Source organism: Tamandua tetradactyla, chromosome 24 (genome assembly GCF_023851605.1).
Source record: "Tamandua tetradactyla isolate mTamTet1 chromosome 24, mTamTet1.pri, whole genome shotgun sequence".
Taxonomy (NCBI): Eukaryota; Metazoa; Chordata; class Mammalia; order Pilosa; family Myrmecophagidae; genus Tamandua; species Tamandua tetradactyla.
In genome coordinates this window covers 8419764-8439925 of record NC_135350.1, presented here as the reverse complement: position 1 = coordinate 8439925, position 20162 = coordinate 8419764, and the positions used below count along the sequence as shown (strand labels likewise).

Sequence of the window (20162 nt, the reverse complement as noted above, 5' to 3'; positions counted from 1 at the left end):
TAGAGAAAGTAAGAACATCAAGTAAAAGCAACAAGCCTCAAAAGAGAAAGAACTAATGCCCTATTTCCATTCTTTTGTGCCTAATAATTATTTATATTCCCTGCTTTCCAACTGGGATGGAAAGTATTGCCTTTGAAAAGCTAATGGGGTTCTACTGGAAATTTTCTCTCACAACCTAAGAATGTAACAGTATGTACTGTGGATTCTGATGTGAGATATGGCTATATTCAAATATGAGTACAAGCACCTAAGTACAAAAATAAAACAATACTTTATAATTAATAAAAATGTTTTCATTTGCCCAGAATAAAGTTGTTGGGGGACTATCCAAAGGAAATAATTTAGTCTTTCTTATGACACATAAATAATATTTTTAAATCTTAATATCTACTAAAATATATACAATTAAGAAGGCATATATGCTATAGAGTATCCTTTTAAGCAGTCTAAAGCTAAATGAAAATGTATCTTTAGATGTTCACTCTCCTCACTTACTCACGCTACACTGGCATTACTAAGCAAAAGCCAAACTCACTCCTTCTAGATACACGTTAGCATCACTAAGTAGTTTGTTTGGGGGTTAATGGATTGATCTAGGGTATAAAAATCTAGGGGGTATTTGATATCATCTGACCTCAAACTTTAGGAGTTTCCCTGGTCCAATGGAGAATGGAGATACTCTGAAGTCACTAAGAAAAGGAAGCTCTATTTTCTAACATTATTACCCACTGCTGATTTATTAATGAAACATAAGTACAAGCCTTCAGCAATGCCTTGTGCTCTCACAACGATGCTGCTCTCCAAACGCCACCAAAGTGGCGTTATATTTTGGGAAGTTAACAGTCAAGAATAAAAGGCATCCTGCAACCTGCTAGAAAATGTTTTATTTATTTCTCATAAAGCGAATGTTCCATTGAATGAAAAAGTCAACATCTGGTTTTACAAGATGTTCTAACTTTGTGATGTGGGTATTTTACACTAGCCTTAGTGAGAAGGGAGAAACGGCTTTGACTTTAACACTTCCCAAGGGTGTCACTGTCACTAAACTGTGTGGAGTACTGGACAGTTTTCCACCGGCACTCCATCTCGCCCTGTGCTCCACCCCCTCCACAAATGATGAAAACGGAAGCTATCAGAACATTTCCCCAAATACCAAAAGAATACTTTTATTGTCGTTCCTTATACAGCTGTACTACACAACCTAACAATCAAATGCTGTCTTCTACTGAGCTGTAATTGGTTTACCTATGTGAGTCCAGGTTTCCAATTGATTAGCAAGTTTCTTGAGGTCAGGAATTTTTGGTAACAAGTTTCTTATACCATCCACAGCACAGAACCAGATACACAGTGTTCTGTACATGTTTATAGATTGATTCATGAATATGGTTGACTTTTACTAAAGCTTGGCAGATACAAAAATAATAGTGCTAACAAAAGGAACATGGCATTAAGTTTTCAGTTTCTATATAGAACATGACTGATCATACCTGACAATCACCAATAAGAATCCTTCTCCTCACTAAAAGGAGTATTTAGTCTGGTTATATCTTAAGGTGAGAAAAAAAAAGTAGAATGTCCCTCCATACATCCAAGGATGAATGATAACTATCAACTCTACTGTCATCTTAGGGTTTTCGTGGGATGGCAAGATGTAAAAGAAGGATGAGTAAGAGAACATGGATAAAATGAGGGAGAAAGTGTGAGAGGATTTCAAAAATATTCACTATCCAACCTCAAGGTTTCAAATACTATCTATATATTAAGTCCCAAAATTTATACCTCTAATCACAATCCTAAATTCCAGACTATATCCAAAGGTCAACCCTCCAAGTCCATTTGAATGTCTAAAAGGCATGTCAAATTTAACATGTTCCAAAACTTAGCTCCTATTCTCTGCTTGCCTCTGCATCATCTGGTCTATTCAAGCTGGCCTCTTAATCATTCCCCTTTAACTACCTATGCCAGGAGATGAACTCCTTAAGGAGCCCATATCTGTTCTTAGTATTCCCAGAATAAACAACAATGTCTGTAACACAGGAGGTTTAAAATGGCTGTTGAAAACATGAGTGAAAGAATACATTTGTTTTGTCTCTGAGCTCTTGGACATATACTTTTCCATATGTGGATTTTGTCTTCCCTTCTTTCTTCAATGTTTTCAAAACCATTAGACCAGATGTAGTGTACTTATGGAGACTACAGTTCAGCATTGTTGAGGTCTGTGAGCCTGAGTTAGCATCACTCACCTGCTGGCTCAGATGCAACAGATCCCTAGTGCCTCCTGGACCAAATCCAGATGGCAGATGATGCAGAAGGAGTTTGCTGGAGAGCAGTGGAGAAAGAGGTCATTAGATAAAAAAAAACAAAAAAGCAAAAAGGTTATGGAAGATTTCTGAAAGCCAGAGGAGTTTGAATTTAGATGTAAATAATACTAAGTGTAGGTTTCTGATGAACACAATAAATAGTTGTTGAAAGAAGAAAGCACTATTCTAAAGTACATTCAGAGCTCCAGCCTGGTAGCTATTTTTCTCTTTTCTGTACTCGGATCATTATGGCAACAGAGAAGGTCATTTGTTAGCATCTCTCATCCCACCAGTAATCTTGGAAAGTATTCATTCTTACTATACTAGGCCTGTTCTTATGAAAAATGACTCATATAATACCTCTCTGTTCTGAGATACCTACAAAAAATTCCAAAGCATAGCTGATTTTCTTCCCTGGAAATAACTCCCTCAAATAGAAGTCTCTGGAATTTATCAGACTTGTAGCCCATTTTCTCCTTGAATTAAACTCCACTCCAAAGTCTAGTGTAAAATAACCCAGCTCCCTCTTCCTTCCAGTCACAAAACTACCCAGTCACAGTGTTTAGTCTTCTAAGTCACATGGGATAGATCATTAATATATGGGAATATTCACTCAATACATATATAGAACATCTTTTACCCTTTTTATTTAATTCATTGATTTGGTCATATAACCAAAGATTTCTCTGTACCTCAGATTCATCATCTATGCAAGAAGGACCACAATAGATCTACCTCAAAGGATTTCTGTGATAATTTAAGAGTAAATACATTCACATGTATAGAATACTACCTGCCCCACTGTAACCATTCAGTAAATGATACTGTCATCATCATCTTATATTAGTGGTTGTTGTAGTTTGCTAGCTGCCGGAATGCAATATACCAGAAACAGAATGGCTCTTAAAAAGGGGAATTTAATAAGTTGCTAGTTTATAGTTCTAAGGCTGAGTAAATGTCCCAATTAAACCAAGTCTATAGAAATGTCCAATCTAAGGCATCCAGGGAAAGATACCTTGGTTCAAGAAGGTCAATGAAGTTAATGGTTTCTCTCTCAAGTGAGGAGGTACATGGAGAACAGGGTCAGTGTTTCTCTTTCACCTGGAAAGGCATGTGGCAAATACGACATCATCTGCTAGCTTTCTCTCCTGGCTTCCCTTCATGAAGCTCCCCAGGAGGCATTTTCCTTCTTCATTTCCAAAGGTCGCTGGCTGGTGAACTCTCTGCTTCTCGTGGCTATGTCATTCTGCTCTGCTCTCTCAGAATCTCTCTCATTCTCCAAAATGTTTCCTCTTTTATAGGATTCCAGTAGACTAATCAAGACCCACCCGATTGGGTTGAGACACGTTTCCACCTAATCCAGTTTAACAACTGCTCTTGATTGAGTCACATCTCTAGGGAGATGATCTAATTACAGAGTCAAACATACAGTTCTGAATAGGGATTAGAAGAAACGGCTGCCTTTACAAAATGGGATTAGGATTAAAACATGGCTTTTCTAGGGTTCATACATCATTTCAAACCAGCACAGCAGTTTATATTTATATTTAAAATATTTTATAACAAAGAAATAGATATTTAAAGTAAAAAAAGTTCACTGTAAAACAATCCCAACAGTACAGAAAAGAAAAACCTCAACATGAAAAACTCCTCTTCTCCACCCCTGCCTCCTCAATCCCACGCTCCAACAGCCTACACTCCACACGTCCCTTCAGACATACTTTGTAAGAGGCAACGTTTTCTTTTTTATATTCATAACTTGGAGCAGACAATATAAACAGTTTGCAAACTGCTTGTCCTTCATCTAACTATATGTTTTGGACATCTTTTCATGTAAGCTTACATCATATTTTTAATATGGCAGTTGATAATTTGGATACAGGTACAATAATTTATTTAATTAGACTCCAATTCATCGATATGGATGGTGGATCCAGTTTTTACTAATATCAAACATGCTACAAAAAACATTATAGACAGATACATATTCTTTTCCACTCTGCCTCACTTTTCATTTTCTCTCCATGTGTAATCACTGATTATATATCTCTAATTATCTTGTTTGTTTCTCCAACAAAGATAATAAGATTTATGGGAAATGAAAGATCAGCCCTACGCTTAAAAAATCACCTTGGAAGCTCCAATATAATACATAAAGTGTGTAAACATAAAGTATCATTTAGGATATAGAGAACAAATTGTTCTCCTAATAGTATCCCATTCACAATGTTGCAGCACCTTCACCACCATCCATTACTAGAACTTTCCCTTTACCCCAAATAGAAAATTTATACTCATTTTGCTTTAACTCCCCATTGCCCCTGCTCTCCGCCCTTGGAAAGCTGTACTCAACTGTCTGTCTCAATGAGTGGTTTAGTTTCCTCGGCTGCTCAAGCAAATACCATGCAATGGGTGCTTAAACAATAAGATTTTAAGGGCTCACAGTTTTGAGGGTAAGAGAAGTTCAAGTCAAGGCTTCATCAAAACACTGCTTTCTTTCCAAAGACTGGCATTCTGGGCTGGCTGCTCGTGGCCCTTTGTCCTGGGTTTCTCTGTCATAGGGCAATGCACACAGCAGACCCTCTTGGCCTCTCTGTTCTCTCTGGGTTCACTGAATTTCAGGTTCTGGCTGCTCCCTCTGTGGCTCTCTCTCTTCTTAACTGTCTGAACTTCATCCACTTACAAAGGCCTTCAGAAACAGAATTAAGACTCATCCTGACTGAGGTGGGCCACACCTTAACTGAAGTAACCTCATCAAAAGGTCCTCCTTACAATGGGGTCACACCCACAGATACGAATTAAGTTTAAGAACATGTTTTCCTGGGGCACATAGCTTCAAACCAAAATAACAAGTTTGCATAGTCTCTGATATTTTCCTTGTGGTTAACTCTGGGCTTATATTTAACATCTTAAATCTGTAACAATCTCATTTGCTTTGATACTAATTTAACTGCAATAGTATACACTCTAGGTAACTGTATCCCTCTGTTCCCACAATGTTTTGTAGTTCTCACAAATTACATGTTCATGTAGTGTGCTGGTTTGAAACTGTTATGTACCCCCAGAAAAGTCATGTTCTTTTTCCTAATCCAATCTTGTGGAAGCAGATTCGTTGTTTAGGGTGGGACCTTTTGATGACGTGGTTTTCATGGAGATATGATCCACCCAACTGTGGGTGGGATCTTGTTGATTAAGTTGTTTCCATGAAGATGTGACCCACCCATGTGTGAGTGACACCTTCTGATTAGGCGTTTTCCATCAAGCTGTATCTCTTTCCATTCAAGGTGGATCTTAATCTTACTGGACTGCTTTACGAGGGAACCATTTTGGGAAAAGCTCAGAGCCAACACAGCCAGAGACGTTGGAAATGCAGAAAGAAAATGCCCTCCGGAAGCTGTTTGAAGCCAAAGAACCAGCAGATACCAGCCGCACGCCTTCCCAGCTGACAGGTGTTCCGGACACCGTGGCTTTTCTTGAGCCGCTAAGGGCACATTCGGAGATAGCGAGTCCCTCAGGCCACGCAAATACCCTGGGCTAGATAAACATGCCTCCAGTGCCAGCAGGTTACTCTGCTCCCTCTGGAACCAGGACCAGGGATCCACACCGAGAGCACAGGCCAGCTCTGTTCTGAGTCACTGAGTAGTACGGAGGGGGCAACATAAGATCCTACCACTTTTAAGTAGCCTTTCCCTGATTGGGTGCTCACCTTGTTACTGAAGTCCTTTAACTATTTTCTGGAGCCTTAAGAATGATGTTTCTATAGACAAGTAAAACATATGGAATAAAAATAATAATAGGGGGAACAAATGTTAAAATAAATTTAGATTGAAATGCTAGTGGTCAATGAAAGAGGGGGTAAGGGGTATGGTATATATGAATTTTTTTCTGTTATCCTTTTATTTCTTTTTCTGAATTAATGCAAATGTTCTAAGAAATGATCATGATGATGAATATGCAACTATGTGATGATATTGTGAATTACTGATTATATATGTAGAATAGAATAAGTTAAGAATGTTTGTTAGTTGTTATACTTTAAAAAAATTAAATTAATAAAAAAATTAAAAAAAAGAATGATGTTTCTGCCAAATTGTACTAATTGTTCAATTAGAAAGTCTGAGCCTGAAGCTTCTTCTCCCTTAGCCATTTTGACTGGGGTAGACATTCTGATGCAAATTTAAATTAAGAAACTCATTCCATATATTTGTTGTCATTAAACTGTGTATATGTCTTAATTTGTTTTTTGACAAACCAAAGGCACCAACTTTTAGAAGTAGAATTATAAGCACCAGACAGTAATTTTTTTAAGAAAACTACCAGGCACTTTTATAATGCAAGTATTGCTTAGGAATTATGAGCTCATATCATATTATGAGCCAATTATGGCTCTCCTGTTTATTTCATTTCAATTGATTATGTACTTAAGCATTCTACATTCATGCCTGTTCAGCTCCTTCTGAAATTTTCTGAATATCAAATTTTACATTTTTTTCTACTGTGGAAACACACTCAATGGGCAGATGAAGCTGAATTTACTTCAGAGGTACTGACCAGAGCCAGGCCAAGACTGAAGTTACTTTTTATAAAATATTCTAAGAAAATCTGCCAACTTTAAACAGGCAACCATTTCACTGCCCCGTCGCAAGCTTTTTAATAAGCTCATAATTGTTGCTTTTGTTAATGAAATTTAAGTAAAGCAAATTCCACCAATTCATGATGAAGGCCAAGGAGAGATAAGTCTTTTCAGGTTGAGAAATTTACAATATACAGAATACGATATTTCTTATTCCTGCTGATTCTCATGGCTGCAACACTGGTAGGAGAATAGATTATTTTATCTCCAGAAGAGTCTCTGAGGCTCTGTTTGCACGGGTCAAAAACTTAGTCTTATGCCATTTCACCAATCCTGGTAACAACGACTTCTTCCTCCTTAGCTCTAAATAGCAACATCAAACAACCAACTCCTTCAGAGAAAGAAATATCAGCAACAACAAAATATCAGCACTTCCTTCCAAACAAGATACAGTAGTGTAAACTATAAAGGCAACACTTTAAAGTAATCAAGTATGGCCCCAGGTAAACTGCTCCAACTACCCATCTAGGAAGAGCACACAATTGAGCTTTCCCTTCACCTGATTTTAACTGTGGGCAACTCTTTAACCTGTAAAAGAGTAGAATAAAGCAGCCACAGCAAACTCAACTGACAAGGGAAGGCTCAGCTGAAGGATGGAACAGTTTCAGCAGTATGAGTGTGGTCATTTCAGCTAAGCTGGGAACACTCTGAAGGCCTGCTTTAGCCCCAGAGCTCCTCATGGTTTTGGCCAAGGCTATCCTTGCATTTGTAGCATGCTTTCACTTCTTCTGCCAGCTGCCTCCTTCCTCTCCTTTCCTCACTTTTTGATCCCAAGGGCATTCCCTAATAAACATTCTGTGCATTAAGCTCCATCTCAGAGGCTGCTGTCTGGAGAATCCACCTGCAATTGCAGAAAGGTGAATAATATTCCACTTGTTGAGAGTGGATTCAACAAAGAGACAGAGGTGAGAATAAATAAGATAAAATGTCTGGAGATAAAATGCCAGACAGCCCTCGTATGAGAACAGACACTCTAAAGGGCGCCATTCCTGCCCTCCTCAGGAATAGCCTAAAAGTATGGAACCTGATCCTTCAGAAATATCCCATCAAAAGCATTACCAGAATAATTTCAAGTTCTCAAATCTCAACTAATAAAGATTTAGATAAACAAAATATTCATCATTTACTCATGACATATGAATTCAGACATTGAAGAAAATTAGCATATCAATAGATATATTTTCTCTAATGATTTCTGTGCCCTATAATCCAAACTTTTCTTTACATGTCTTTACTAGTTAATACCCCTAAAAGCAGTGTATCCTTCAAATCAAGTTCCTGTCCAAAAACTTTCTGCTCTCCCCAGGGTAAAGCCCTCCTAGCAATCATAGAGCCTACCATTTCAAATACATGCACTGTGTACTATCCAGATAATTAGTCTCACTATCCCCCAAAGGAGCTTTTATTTATTCTCACCTCTGTCTCTTTGTTGACTCCACTCTCAACAAGTGGAATATTATTCACCTTTCTGCAATTGCAGGTGGATTCTCCAGACAGCAGCCTCTGAGATGGAGCTTAATGCACAGAATGTTTATTAGGGAATGCCCTTGGGATCAAAAAGTGAGGAAAGGAGAGGAAGGAGGCAGCTGGCAGAAGAAGTGAAACCATGCTGCAAATGCAAGGATAGCCTTGGCCAAAACCATGAGGAGCTCTGGGGCTAAAGCAGGCCTTCAGAGTGTTTCCAGCTTAGCTGAAATGACCACACTCATACTGCTCAAACTGTTCCATCCTTCACGCCCCAACTCCAGTCCACTCCTGTATCATAAAGTATCGCTACATATTCATAACACTATCACTTAATGAAGCTTCAGTTGTGTTACTTAGAATTTTAAAAATATTATTTTCCAGTGGCCAAGGAGGAAGCCAGAGAGTAGCGTCCATGACCATCCAGGCCAGCCAGAGGCATGCTGGCTGCCTAACTGACCAAAGAGATATGGGACATATGGATTGGGAGATGAATTCATTTGAAAAACCACTTTGAGGTAATAAATGTATTTTCTGATGAAACTGGATTGGAATAGTTTTCATGATATTTGTATACTTATATATGTTTATATGTATTATAAATTTTTCCATTTGACTTGAAGTGCCATGAGAAAACCAACATATTGCAGGGTGGTTCTGAAAGCCATCTATTTGACTTGGGTACTCTCGGATATATACCTGATGTTTACTTCAGTGAATGCAATAAATGTGATTTTAAAAAGGAGAGAGGACTTCCTACTGGGGATGATGCAAAGATGTATCCAGATAATCTTCCTACAAGTGTGGTGATTGCTTTCCATGCTTGCTTGGAGCACACATCTGCAAACTATACATTGTGTCAGTAATCGTCACCAAGACACATGTTAGAAGAAACTGTGCTGGTAGATAATGCCAGCGAAAAAGACTGTTTGGAAAAGACCTCTAGACAGTAATGTGAGGAAATTAAAAGTACCAGTGCATGTAATTCGAATGGAACCACATTCTTAATTGATCAGAGCTAGATTAAAAGGAACTGCTATGTCTAAAGGACAAGTGATCACCTTCTTAGAAGCTCATTGTACAGTGTGTACAGTGGATGGCTGGAGTCTCTCTTAGCCAGGGTCAAACATGACAAGAGAAGAGTGGTGGGCTCTATATTTATGTGATCAGCAATAATATTTTAGAGTACATGGCTCTAATATGACCTATGGTGGATTCAACTGGAAGCTCCATTTTCACTGGTATACTATTCCCTTAAGAGAAATGGGCAGAATGAAAGGTGATCTTAACACCAACAATGGCAGAAAGCTTTTTTCTCAATAAACAGAGATTATTTTCAGGAAACTGGAACATGATGCTGGAATGAATACTTAGGGAAGAGGGAAAAAACTTAGAAATTTCCTTTAGGATTTGGCAGTGTGGAAGCACTCTGGAAATTGTTACATGCTCACATGTTGGACACATGTTTTGTAAAGCTGCAACTTACACACTTCCAGAAGGCACAGGGCAGATTACCAATAAAAATAACAGACAACTTGCAGAAGTTTGGATGAATGAGTTCAAGAGTTTCTTCTACATAATTTCCCCAGGTACTACAAAATTAGATTTAGATTACAGAGATATATCATCAAGATTTGACATATGCGTCAATTTGAAACTATTATGTACCCCCAAAAAGTCATGCTTTAATCCTGATGCAATCGTGTGGGGCCAGACACAAGGATTTAAGTGGGAAACTTTGATTGGATTGTTTCCATGGAGCTGTGATACACCCAGTTGTAGGTTTGGCCTTTTGGTTAGATTATTTCTATGGAGATGTGACACATCCAACTGTGGGTGTGGCCTTTTGATTAGATGGAGATATGAATCCAACCATTCAATGTGGGCCTTGATTAGTTTACTAAAGCTCTTTAAAAGGGGAAACATTAGGGGAAACCTCAGATGCAGATGCTTGGAGAACAGTTGTTTCAGAACTGACAGAGACACAGATGTTTGGAGATGCTTGGAGTGTCAACAGAGACAGCAGATGGCTAGAGACAGGCAGAGCCCAGGAGACATTTCATATGCCTCCCCATCACATGCTAAGCAAACCAGAACTCAGAGATGTGTATTGGAAGAGCTAAGTGAAGGCCCAATAGATGCTTAGAGAGGAAAATACTGGCATCAGAGGCTGGAAGCAATGGAACAGGAAACAAGGATAAGCAGATGCCAGCAACATGCCTTCCCATGTGACAGACATCAGTCTTTCTCCAGCCAAGGTATCTTCTCCTGGATGCCTTAGTTTGGACATTTTTTTGGCCTTAGAAGTGTAAATTTACAATATAATAAATTCGTTTTATAAAAGCCATTCCATCTCTGGTATATTGCATTCTGGCAGCTTTAGTAAACTAGATACAAGTTACAATCAAACTTTCTCTTGATACCTGGAGAACACTTAGTTTGATTCTTAAATTCCATATAACTAATTCTCTTTGGGAGAGACACATAATGCGGAAAAAATCAATGTCTGGATAACATGGTGTTTTACGTTTGTTAATGCTGCTGGAAATGCAATATACCAGAAATGGGCTGGCTTTTATAAAAGGAATTTATTACAGTTCTAAGGCCATAAAAATTTCCAAACTAACGCATCCAGAGGAATATACATTGACTCAAGGAAGGCCAATGACATCTGGAATACATTTGCTGGCTGGGAAGGCACATGACTGACATATGCTGGCCCTTTCACTTCTAGTTTCAAACAGCTTCCCCAGGGGCATATTCTTTCTGCATCTCCAAACATCTCTGTCTGTCAGCTCTGAAGCTCTTTCCAAAATGTTCCCTCTTAAAGGACTCCAGTAAGCAGATTAAGACCCACTTTGAATTGGCAGAGATACATCTTCATGGAAACCACTTAATCAGGTTACAAACCCGATTGGGAGGATTACATCCCCATGGAAATAGCAATAAAAAAGATGCCACCCAGACCATAGGTCTGGCCCCAGAAGACTGAATTAGGAAAAGAGCATAGCTTTCTAGGGTACATAACAGTTTCAAACTAGCATACATGGAGAGAAAGAAAAGAAAATGAAAAAGTTGGAATACTTAACTGTCATGGTATGGGTGGTAAACGGTCTTCTCATACTGCCAAGAAAGAAATTAGAACAGATAACCTTTGTTTGGATATTTCCAAACTTGATAGTCCAATCACAATGCTCACATGCCACCACACCTAAAAGGCAACCAACTGTGGAAGTATGACCCAGGGAGATTAACCCTACAGCATGTGTGCAGTAATCAGTACCCGGATAAAGCAACAAAAGGGGACAGTCAGGTGCCCATCATTAGAGACTGCAATGGAAGCCAATTCCAGCAGTGGCTTTTTGAAATATCACCTTTCCAGAAATATTTTGGGTCCAAATTTACAAAAAAAAAAAAAAGAAAAATAATAAGGATTGACAGCACTATCTCAGCATACATTTCCATCACATTCTTGAGAAGCAAAAAAAAAACAGGAAACGTGCTTTCCTGCTTGGCCGGAGGTAAGGCTTATCAGCCATCAAACTTAGACTCCTCCAGCTTTTCAGTAGCTATGAACCATCCTTCTTGTCCAAAGATGTGAAACCACACGCTAGTGAGATGCTGTACACTGATGTTTGCAAGACTGAAAAGGTCCTTCAACAAGAATAAAGTAAAGAATATTCAGAAAGGGACACAATCAACAAAATGTGTTTTCTGAAGAGTGGTACTTTTTATGGTTTGCTCGCATATCAGTAATTTCTCGGAATGTGCTCTCATGATGAAGAAATTGCCAAGATTTTTTTTTCCCTGATTAGAATTTGTAGCCAGTATATTAATATTGGTATAAAAATAAATGAAAAAGAACTGGAACTAGATTCAATATCATAAAAATAACATTTTTTTACAAAAACATTAAAAACTATTTTAAACAGTGTTTAAAGAAAATTAAATCAGAATTTTTAGAATCATGAGAAGTGCAATTTGCTATGTACAGTGTCAAATTTCTTGTAGATTCTATAGCTTAGAGGGAAATAATAACTGATTTCAGTGACATTCATACTGTTTTCATCTGTGATAGTCATGATTTCGCCCCCACTCCCAGGGTGCTGAAATTAAGCAGGAAAAAAATGGTTCTATTTTTTTTACAATTTTAAACTTTTATTTGGTTTGTGAGTTGTTAGAATTATAATTTGTATTGCCTTCTGAAAAATGGAGGTTTAACATAATGTCTGATCTCAACTAAACAGGTCATACATCTCAGTTGCTCTTGGGTCAACTGCGTTGTCAACTTTCACATGAAAAATTTATTAAATTTTCAGCTTCTTCATTTGATTACGCTTAATACCCAAGATTCACACTACTGTATTATACATTTGTTTTCACAGCAGTAAATCTTTAGTACTTTGTTTATGATTCTACTCAACAAAAAACCTATAGATTCATCATTTTGGAATATAGAGGTGATATATTTGATGATTTTTATCAGCTTTTTTTCTGAAAACATTTTACATGCCATACTTCATTGTCAAATGCATAGTTAAGTCAGATTCTTGAATTGTAAAGTTGACCTAATACTTTTAAAAAAAATAAAACAAAATTTAGCTGAAAATGTTTTTAAAAATTATTTCCACTACCTATAAGCTGCTGGAAGTTAAGGACCGTGACTTATGTTTTCATGAGTTCTTTAGATCAGGTGTCAGCAAACTTTTTGTATTAAGGGCCAGAAAGTATATATTTTAGGCCTACAGGTCACACTGGTCCCTTGCAAATATTTCTTTTTTTTTTTCTAACAAACATTTAAAAATGTAAAAAACATTCCTAGGTCATTGTTCTTACAAAAAACAAGCCATATTTAGCTCACAGGACAATGTTTGCCAACCTCAGAATAGCACCATTGCTTTAGAATAGCATTGTTGGATGGAAATTTATTGTGAGCCATAAAAGTAAAACCTATATGTAATTTTAAATTGTCTAGTAGACACACTAAAAAAATAAAATGAAACATATGGACTACATATTTTTATGATGTATTCTATTTAACCACAAATATCAAAAATATTAATATTTCAAAATAGAATCAATGCAAAATATTAAATTCTAAGTCTTCAAAATGCTGCATTATTTTACACTTACATTAGATCTCAATTCAGATTGAGTACTAGCTACATTTCATGGGCTCAATAGCCATATACAGCTAGTGGCTACTGCGCTGTACAGCACAGTTAAAGAATACAGGGGAATGTGTGTGGATTTGTTTATTTAAATTGCACTTACTGAGTTCTAGCTGTTGATAACATAGATTGATTTTTGCTAGGTGCTGAGAATATAGGTTGAAAGGATTCAATTTTCGCCCTCAAGAAGTTCAGAGTTTAGTAAAGATACAGAATGAGTGATATAACATTGGGTAACTTAGTGGTCTGGATACAGTGCTACAGTAGACCAAAAAAAGGGGTCAGGTCTTAAATGATCACCAAAACATGAGAGAACTTCTTCAGTGTAGTACTGATTTTTTAATGCTAGATAACAAGCAAATTTGGCTTGGGACAGGAATAATATTTTGACAACTGGCTGAAAAGTACACAATTCCAGCACAAGGAAGTTAAGAATTTATTTTATAAATGGCAAAGAATGGAAGGTGTATTTTGCCAGAATACATTTTGAATTTATACCACAGGTGTAGCTTTCTATTTATTATAACATTTTTCTTTAAGACCAGGTGCTTCACATGGCATACTGACACTTTTTGAAATCTTAATCAAATACTTGAAAAGCTTTTCTTCTTGCTTTCATGCAATCAAATTTCATGATACCCTCCAAAATATACTTGATCAAAATAGCCTTAAAAACAGTGTATTACTTTTAAAGCAAAAGATCATGCCTGATTTCTTTACAGTATTTATCTGGGAGTCAGGAGGCATGTTAAAATAGAATTTGAATATTTTCTGTAAATATACAAGATTAGCATTTCCATCAGTTCTCCTCACCCTTATGATGATGTAAAAAGCTTCCCAAACCTTTGTCCTTAATAATTCTAACACAAGAGTAACAATCTATTTTTTTTTTCTGTCTGTGCCTACTGAGATGTCATAGCTATAAGCTATTTGAGTATACTGGCATATTTTGGTATATTTTACTAATTGTAAAAAATAAGAAAAACTCTTTACTGTTATAATAAAAGAAAAGGGACAAGTTAATTTCCTGACTAACAATCTAAGTTTTATTAACCTAAAGTAATTTTATTTAAAGCAAATCCATAACTAAAATTCGTCTTAAGAGAAACTTATCTATTCTAATATGGATTGATAGAGAATGAATATACACTTAAAATCCAATTTGTAAGATGGGCCAACAGCCTAATTTACTTTACATTTTATGCTCTCTCTCTCACATTGGGGCAGAATGGTTAAAAATTGGGGGAGGGACAGGGTGAACAGGGATTGATTACACTCAGCCTTGAAAAACTCCATAAAGCTATAGATCCTCTTCCCAGAAAAATGCACAAATTCATGATACACATTATAAAGTCCACCATGAAACAGAGTTCATTTAATCCAGGTTAAGAACCTTTCCACTAAAAAGTAGATAAAATTTATCAGTGAAGAATAAAACTGAATTTAATTGATTCCGAGAAAGCATTATTAAGGAGGTTTTCATAATAAACAAGTTAATATTTTATGAGAATATGTCACCTCAATAATATAGAATTGGGTAAAACAAAACAGTTGGTATGACAAAAGATTACAATCAGATTTCTTTGACATACCCTTCTTAAAAAGTGGTGGGTGTTGGAGTGGCTGGTGAGAAGTACCTGAAACTGTTTGAACTGTGTTAATGTAGCCTTGATTCTTGAAGAAAACTGTATAAGTTATAGCTTTTACAATGTGATTGTGAAAACCATGTGTCTGATGCTCCTTTTAACCAGGGTATGGACAGAGAAGTAAAAATAATAAGGATAAAATATAAATAAATAATAGGGGGAGATAAAGGGTAAAAATTGGGTAGACTGAAATACTGTGGGTCAATGAGAGGGAGGGATAAGGGGTATGGAATGTATGAGTTTTTTTTTTCCATTTTATTTCTTTTTCTGGAGTGAGGCAATGATCACTTTCTCTGGAGTGATGCAATCTTAAAATGATGATGGTGAGATGAATACACAACTACTTGATAGTATTGTGAACCACTGTATAATATGGTTGGACTGTATGTATATGGATATTTCTCAATAAAAAAATTCCAATGTTCACTTTGAAAAAGAAAAAAAGTGGTGGGTGGAGTCTAGCTGTCCCTACTGCAAAAGCATATTCCACTGCCTCAAATCCTCTTATTCTTGCTCAGTGCCCAGTACCCAGCAGCCTTGTACACCACAAGTACTCGCACCACTTACAGACACTGGACCACCCAAAGGGATAGGGAGGAGACTTGGCTTTTGCACAGGCCTTTAAAAGGTAGCCAGTATCTGGCTTTCAAACAAGAAACACTGTAGGCTATTCTGTCTTTAAATGTTTTAGCTCTTAGGGCAGTGCAATGGTGGCTCAGTGACAGAATTGTCATCTGCCATGCCGGAGACCCAGATTCGATTCCTGGAGCCTGCCCATTCTGGAAAAAAAAAAAAATAGCACTTTCCTTGGCAAGATGAGAACACTGCACTATCCTTGCAAGTCTCCTGTAAGTGTAAAATTATTTCAAAATAAAATGTTTAATAAGGATGCTTTTATGGGGGCTATTCAGTAGTAGTTTTTGTTTTCTTCGTAGACCTGCTCAGACTGAAGACCGAATTTTCTGAAAAATTGCTGGTCTTCTCATTTAAAGGCAAGAAATATTACATTCACATTGCTAGTAAACCTCCCCACCATATTAAAAAAAAGAGGTTAAGGAATCATGTGTCTAGAATTCAAAGAAGAAAATCATTCTATCAGTCCCAAGCAAGAGAAAAGGAACAGCTATGCATACCTGTGACATAATATACCACAGCTGGATGTGCTGGGAGGGAAAGGAGAGACGAGAAGTGGCGGCTAGACAAAGGCAGTATGTACGTGTGCCTCATGGAAGATCAAGGCTACAGAAAAACTACTTTTCAAAAGCTGCCCAATTTATTGGGTCATTCATAATAAGATGCCATCAACTGGCAAGAAGTTAAAAGATTTTAAACTGCATTTTCAGTACTTATACTTAGCCACAAAATTTTCTTATACTAATTAAATTAACTACATACAAAATGTCTGGCTATCTAAACTGCATTTTTGTCATTATTTCATGGATTTTCATAATTACTTCCCCCCATGTTCCCTAAAAATATATAGTTTAGTTTGTCTATTTCCTCTGTTTCTTGCTACTTTTGATAAGTACGTCTTCCATGTCTTTTCCTTTCCTTTCATATTTTTTATCATTCCTTCTTTTTTCTCCAAGAGTATGAAGGCAAAACGCAGCATTTCTGTTCTCTTAGTGGTTACCCTAGGATTACAAAATTGATACTTATCAAAGACTAAGGATAATCAAATCTTTACCCTCTTTCAAGATATTACCTTAAAATGTTTTTAATCCATTTATTCCTTTTCCAATGCATTTGCTATTGCTGTTTGTTGATTTAATTCGCTCTTCTTTTTTTTTTTAATACCAGTAGAATTTTTTAATTCTCTTTGACAGAGTCAGTGTTGGTTTATATTTACTCTAAATTTGCCTGTTCTTCGCTATTTGTTTCTTCATGTGTCTCAGACTTTCAATGTAGAATCACTTTTGTTTCTTGTTCGAGGGTGTGAAGTAATTCTTGTATAAGGGTCTTGTAGTGACAATGTGTAACAGCTTTTGCTTGTTTGATACCGTCTCTACTTATCCCACATGCTAGGAATATATATTTTGGGATACATTCTGAATTGACATTTCTTTCAGCACATCAGATAAACCATCTGAAATTTTTAAAAATATCTGGCTAATTTTAGGGACACACCTTGTAGTTATACAGATATAAGGATAATAATCCTTCTTTCAAGGATTAATTTGATGTTATTATACCAGTAATAAATATGCTCTCAATTACTATATGTAGCACTTAGTGAGTAAGCATTAAGTTGTAAGATACTTTTAATTAAGCTAAAAAACCATGTGTAAGAACTCAAATTCTAAATTTGAAAATATACAACACTATAAAAGTAACAACATGAAAATGGTAGCCCCTTGGTTATTGCTCATCAACAAAACATATATTAGAAAAAAAAAATTTTTTTCCCATAAGAAGGTACAGAAAGGAGAACGAGGAAAGTTGTTGCAGCATTTCCTAGGCATACATAAAATTCCATCAATAGATACTTAACCTATTTAAGTTGGATGACAATAAGTCATTCTCTAGCTAAATAAAAATAACATTGACCTCAACTCATAACAGAAAAGTTAAAGTATTGGCATAAAATTGAGTAACAAAATAAACTTAAATTGAAAAGAGTACTACACTAATAGTACCTCCCAAGAAACAAAGTAATTTTATAATCTACAAGTGTTTTGTAGCAAAAAATAAGAAGGTTGGCTATATTATTATTTTTTGACATGGGCTGCCACTGGGAATCAATCCCGGGTCTCTGGCATGGCAGGCAAGAACTCTGTCACTGAGCCACCATTGCCCACCCTATATTATTTTTAAATGTGCACTTGAAATGAGTTTTAAAGGATGGTATGGCTAAAACCTGGCCTGTTATTTACTATAATTTATGTTTCGTTGGTAGTTCCCATTGGTAAATAAGCTAGAAATAAAGGCAGAATTTAGGTAAATTAGAATAGTATTCAAAGTAGCATTCAAAATAGTATTCAAAATGAGCTTGGTATATCAGAAAACCTGCATGAAATAAATTAAATAATTAAGGCACAGTTGCATTATCAACCATTTAGGCATATATGAAGTATTTCAAGGTACTACTATATAAAGTGAACAAAGCACTTTTAACTACACAACCACCTTCAACATACTTAAATCTTTTAAACTTTTTAAATCATTTTTATTTAGCTACGAACTGACATCAAAGTATTCATATTTATTGAAGTCTGTTCTTTCATTTTGCAAATATAAGATTCAGCTTTCACAATTAATAGCTAGCCATGTGATATAAATGAAAAACAAAAGGTGGGAGAAAAAAACCTTATGATAGCAAGTCACCATTCTTGCTGTGTTTTAAGCAAGCACATTACTAGGGTTCATAAATAGAAAATTAGTTTAGAAACTCTGAGGTAAGCTTCTTATTTTATTCTTCACTGCTTGACTCATACTGGATATCCATGCTCAGTTATGACATCCACATCTGAAAGGGGATGTGGAGAAATCAAAAGGAAAGTAGTCCACAATGGTGATGAAAGGGTTGGAAAAAAAGAAGAAAGATCAAAAGGAGAGAAATGTTACCATTATGAAGGAAAAGCTGAGGGGGATACTTTTTAATGTTCTTGAAATATATGGGTTATTATATTGAGAAGGGTAACCAGCTGGTTTCCATCTCTATTTAGGCCAAATCAGAAGAAAATGCCTTAAATCAAAGCAATGGCAGATTTAGGTTACTAAGAGAAATTGTGGAGTCCTTTCCAGAATTATTTAAAAACTAGGCAGATATTTAATTTATCTAGGGTGTTAAAGTTATGACAGTGAGAACTGTAATCTGACTTACAAGATCCTTTTAACCCTAATTCTGACATATTCTTTATAAAGATACATATACTAAAATGCATAGGGAGAATTATTAGATATTATTGAGCATAGACTAATGAAAAGAACACTGCTTTAGATCAAACCATAATGTGAGACATTGAGCAAGATTTTTAACCTTGGCATACTAAAACTCTCTCATCTCAAGAAAGGGATTATCATAGCCATTTTATAAAAGCGTTGTGATGATAAAATGGGATAATGTCTGTAAAAGATCTGATACAACTTCTTAGACAATAGATGCTCAGTTAATGTGGGCGCCCTTCCATTCCCTGACAGATGCAACATGTGGGATTTTGAATTTTCCAAAAGGTATAGAGATAGAATCCCAGGGAAGTTACCTAGATTCCTACTCATCTTATTCATACAACTGAAAAAAAGAGAAACTATAAGAACTAAGCATCGAAAAAGAACTCTCTCCAGTCTATAATTTCCCATCCTCTCATTCTCTCTCTCCCCCCTTTCTAACACTTTTTCCATGGTATTCACAGTTCGGAGTCTTATTTTGAATATCTCCATGTTACTGTATCATAGGCAATTACGGCAGTCCACAGGCCTGCACATTTTCTTTTACTGATTTTCATGTCTCCTTTTCAAGTGGTCCACAGTAGGGTCAATGCCAGTATATCTGGATGACTTCCGAGGTGTTTTAGTACTCAACAAACAGAATTTAGGGTCAGATATCTCCAGAAGCAAATAACTCTAAACTGACTCCCAGGAACTGGGCTACGTGGCTAAAGAATCTCTTTACTGACAATTAAATGAAAGAAGAGCTGACAATGTTAGTCACTCTCAAGTCTTCTAATCTGCTATCTGTTGCCTGGTAACTGAGTTTACCTCTGCACCCTGACCACTTCTCAGATGCTGCAGTAAAATTACTCTAGCATGCAAATCACCTAGTTATTTTCACATCAAGAGGGGGGAAGAGTTTCCTTCACAGCTAAGAAATATTCATTTTAAAAGCTAAGTTTTCCTGAGAGTCACATAAAGTATCCAAAAATGTATTATCAAACTGAGTGAGTGTCATTCCATCAAAATAAAAAGTTGTTTTTCTTCAATGGAACCAAAATAAATGACATTTTAAGAC

The 20162-nt window shown here is 36.4% G+C and overlaps 1 protein-coding gene and 1 pseudogene across 15 annotated transcripts in view; one reads left to right on the top strand and one right to left on the bottom strand.

The window, feature by feature from the left end:
• The window catches only part of CAMK2D (calcium/calmodulin dependent protein kinase II delta), a 348954-nt gene that overhangs the window by 276650 nt on the left and 52142 nt on the right, over positions 1–20162 (bottom strand). The window lies entirely within an intron of this gene.
• LOC143668492 (polypeptide N-acetylgalactosaminyltransferase 1 pseudogene) lies at positions 9025–15880 on the top strand (annotated as a pseudogene).